We start from the raw sequence: 4,701 nt of genomic DNA, 5'->3' as shown, positions 1-4,701 counted from the left end.
CCCCCTCTCCTGCCCCAGCACTAACAGATGCACCAGCCCCACCACGTATCACAAAGCACCTTCTGGAAGGAGCTCACAACAGCCTGGGGTGAGGGCGAGGAGCCGGGACTCCTACGCACCTGCAGAAACGAGGTTTGCTGGCTCGCCGTGATCACATGTCTTTGGCATTCCTCAGAGCCATCAGAGAGCATGTTCCTCCCTCAGCACAGATTCCTCCTTTGCAGGCCAGGGCCTGAAGGACAGGGCCCTGCAAGCCACTGAGGGGACACAGTTCTGGGTAAGAGGGAGCTACTTCGTCCACAGGTCCCAGAGTTGTAGCCTGAGGGGCCACACTAATTCCCACCAGGACCCCCGGTTCCCACCTGAGGGCAGAGTGGGGACAGTAGTTTTCTCATCCTGGGCCCAAGCAGTGGGCACACAGGACCTGCAGAAGCGACCCAGCCTCCAAGGACAGGGACCATGGCCTGGTGTGAGCTGGCAGCCTAAGGTGTCACTTCTCCCAGTGCTGTGGTGGCACTCACGGTGACCTGCCATGTGGCCGGCACTGCGTGACACTCTGTCACCTTGGGCAATGTCATAATTAGTCCTCATAGCGAGCCTGGGAAGAAGTGGTGTTACGATTCTCACTTTATCAGCAGGGAAGTGGGAGTTAAAAGTCAGGAGGCTCCCCGCCACCACAGTCTGTGGGCTCTGCTGCTGAGGCTTCGAGCTCCTGCAGGTCGTGGCTCTGGTGGGTGCCTCTACGTGGTGGGGGGACAGGCTCCCACTCTGCACCTTGGGGCTCGCATCCCAATGGATGGGGCTGCCGGCCCTGCTCACTGCATTCCCAGGCCCATGGAAGGGCTCGCTGATTTCTTTGCTAGCCAGCAGTCTGGGCCCTTCAGGGAGAGTTGGAGTGACCTGGGTTGTCCTCCCCTCAGTTCTCAGCCAGTGTCTGCAGTGCCCGGTGGGACACTTCTGCCCCAGCAGAGCAACTCACCCCATCCCATGCCAGCCAGGCACATTCAGCCCCCACCCGGGACAGGACAAAGCCACAGACTGTGCTCTGCGCCCAGCAGGCAGGGCCTGCACCCAGGCGGGGCTGACTCAGCCAGATGCCAACTGCTCCCCAGGGTAAGCGTCTTGGATGTCTCTATGGCGGGCTTATGGGATGGGGGCTCAGAGTCCCCACACACACTGGTAGAGAGCCAGACCCTTGGGTTCAGGCGAGGCTCCCCAAGCATCTGTCCCCTGGGTGTCCTGGGAGTGCTGAATGTCATATCAGCCTGGGCTACAGGACTTTCTGCAGGAGCACTGAGCCTGAGTGTGCTCCAAGGTGGCTGGGGACCCCTGGCTTTCTTCTGGGAGGGCAGGGAGTCAGAGGGGCCATGCTGCAGTGGCAAAGCCACACGGCAGGCCTGTGGGCATGGAGGGCCTTGACCGCGACTCTCCAGTTGTTGGCTCTGTGTGATGGCGCCAACCCCTTTGCTGCCATAGGTCCGCGTGCCCTGTGGGCTCCTCCAGTCCCCATGGCCCCAGGCCCGCCTGCCCGGCCGGGACCTTCAGCAGGCACAGCAACCTCTCCGCCCTGTTGCAGTGCGAGACCTGCCCCGCGGGACTGGCTTGTCCTCCGGGTGAGTGAAGAGGTGGCAAAGCTGCCTCCCTGCCCGGGACCGACCCCTGGGTGAGGAGCCAGCTCCACACCAAGGTGTGGAGGCCAGGGACACAGCCTCTTTGTGCCTACAGAGAGCACGGCTCACCTCTCCTTAGGTGCCTGAGGACAGGCGGGCCCACGGAGACTGCTGCAGTCCCCATTTGCCACCTCGGTGGGTGGCCTCTGGGCCACTGCTGACCCAAACACCCCTCCCGGTGCCTGGCCCAGCCACATCCCTGATGCTCAGCTTGCCTGAGGGGCTGCTGTGCCTCAGGGCTTAGCTCAGGACAACGTTTGCAGGAACCGGGGGTCCCAACTGGCCTCCCACCACCTGCCCCGCCGGCCATTATTGCCCTCCGGGAACCCAATGGCCGACCCAGTTCCAGTGTCCCCCAGGCACCTGGAGTGACCGGACTGGACTGACCGCAGGCAAGGAGTGCGCGCCCTGTCCCGGGGGCTGGTTCTGCGTCGGTGGAGCCCAAGTGCCCTCGGGGATGTGCGAAGCTGGGCATTACTGCCTGCAAGGTGAGTGCAGGCAGGGTCTTCTCCGGCAAGGTCACAGGTGAGTGCCAGGAGAGCATGTCGTGGGCCAGCCTGTGCACCTCCGCGAATGAAGCCAGACCTCAGAAGACAGTCCTGAGTAGAGGGCGGGGACCCACCAGTGGCTGAGCATCCTGGCGGGTCACAGGGCATCTCAGCCCAGACAAAGCCTGGGTCTTGGGGGCGCGGCACCCCTGCTCCCTGTCCCTCGCCCAAGGCCTCCTCGAGGAACTGTCCCCAGAGAGCAGGGCGAGGTGCTGCTGTGCCTGAATGAGGCAGCTCTGACGTCCCTCTGTCCGCCTCAGACCTCTCTCCTTCTCTCTGAAACAGGAACAAAGTGGGGCACCCAGTTCCCCTGCCCTGCTGGCACCTACAGCTCTCAGGCAGGCAACAGCCGCAGGGAAGACTGCCTGCCCTGCCCCCCAGGGGCCTTCTGCCCCAGAGGGGCCCCTAAGCCTGTGCTCTGCCCACGGTAAGAGAAGTTGAGGGGGGCCTTCCTGGAGTTGAGCTCCCACGTGTCTGTCAAGTACATGTCAGAGGGGTCTCTAAAGAGAGACAAGCGGCCTTGAGGGCCTGGCAGCGTTGTTGAGATAAGACACAGGGGAACAAGATCGGCAGGGGCCAGGGCTCAGCTGCCGGGGATGGGCTGGCGTGGGGGCTGCACACTCACCCCCAAGGGCCCAGGCATTGTGAGCCGCAGTCAGTGGGGAAGGTGCACGAGCTCAGAAGAAAAGCTGCTTCGAAGACGTCCTCCAAGGCCCAGTGTCTGGAAGCTAATTCTACCGAGGTCCCAACAGAGACTACTTGGCCAAGCCCAGAGGTTCTCTGTTCATTTGACTTTTATCAAGACGTGCCTTTTATTCCAATATGTGGTCTTCATGTAAAGAGTGGCATTAACCAAAATAAGTTTCAGACTGACTACAGCTGTCGGTGTGAAAAACGAAACCGTAACAGCACAAAACAGAGTGTAAAGGGACGTTTACGACGTCTGAGAGAATGTGGAAAACCGATGCACGACATGAAAGGCGGAAATAATTGAGGAAAAGACCGCAGGGTTTGAACGCGGCATTTAGAGCATCTGTCCTTCAAAGGCATCAAAACAGTTAAAGACGAACAAGAAAGCGGGGAGACATTTTCAGAATGCATGACAGGCTAAACATCTATCTGCTCACTACTGTCTTCCACAAAGAGCCACTACAAATCAGTTAGAATGAGAGAGACAGAGAGACAGAGACAGAGAAACACCATGCCAGCAGGAAAACAGAAGCAGAGTGGGACAGACAGCTTTAGAAAGCAGCACCGTGAGCCCATAAGGCTGCTTTTGGAACCTCCCTCGGTTCCATGCTGGCCCATGTGGCCACCCCCTCAGCCTGCCCCAGGGGCTTGATGCCGGTCTGGGAGTTGCCCTTGAACCCTGTGGGTGAGGCTGGGGCAATGGTTCCTCCTGGGAAGGCTGTCGGCATCCACATCCCAGCTCTCTGCTTCTCCTTCAGGGGAACCTCCCGCCAGAGTCTAGGTGCCAGGCTGGCTGTGGCCTGTGTGCTGTGCCCTGCAGGCCACCAGTGCCCTGAGCCGGGCACCGCCACCCCGCGGCCATGTGGTGCTGGCAGCTTCTCAGTAAGTGTCCCCGGAGTGGACTTTGTTCCCCAGAGTGGGAGGACCCTGAAGTCACCGGTGTGGGGGGGCCCTCCCTCCCGGCTTTGAAGATCTGTGGACCAAGCCTGAGGCCCATAGAGCACCTCGGTTCTCGTGGCCTGGGCTCCGGTCCAGGCCCGTATTTCCCCAGTGCCTGCTGTGCACCAGGCCCACCCACATGTCGGCGGTGGCAAAAGAAGCCCACCTTACTCCCACCCCCCTCCCCAGGGTCCCGGCCATCTCTGGTGCCAGGAATGCCCAGCAGGAAAACTCTGCAACCAGACAAAGCTGGCTAGCCCCACGGCGTGTCCCCCCGGGCACTACTGCCCAGCCCGGGGCCTGCTATCCATCCCCTGCCCCACGGTGAGACACTCCCTCCACCCTTCTGGCCTCTTGGTTTGCACAGGAAAGCTTTGGGGCCAACAGCCCTGTGCTGGTCTGGGGGTGGGTGATATCTCTGCATGGTGACATGGCCACACCCCAGCCCTCCACCTCCTGCCCCCACTCAGATGAGGAATGGGCCACTCCCTTCCTGGCCACTGACATCCAATAGTGGTGGTAGACCAGAAAGCCACAGTGGACAAAGCAGCCCTGGCTTGTGGAGATGGGAGTGGGGCAGGGAGACCCAGACTCAGGCGGGGCTCTAGGCAGGGGCACAGCTGGGGCACACCCATGTCCTCCAACCTCCAGAAGACCCTTTCCCCACTCACCGCCCCCCAGCTATGGCTTCCATCCCCGGCACACACACACCTTTTTTAGATGACCTGGTGGCCTCTTCTCCCTGGCCACTGCTGTCAGCACCTGCTGTGAATGGGCACTAGTTCCAGCCTGCCTTCTCTGTGCGGATGGACAATGACTTGGAGGCTCCGCACCTGAGCAGGCCACCTCCCCAT

This window comes from Pteropus vampyrus, unplaced genomic scaffold, assembly GCF_000151845.1.
Source record: "Pteropus vampyrus isolate Shadow unplaced genomic scaffold, Pvam_2.0 Scaffold272, whole genome shotgun sequence".
Lineage (NCBI taxonomy): Eukaryota > Metazoa > Chordata > Mammalia > Chiroptera > Pteropodidae > Pteropus > Pteropus vampyrus.
This window is presented reverse-complemented; position numbering follows the sequence as displayed.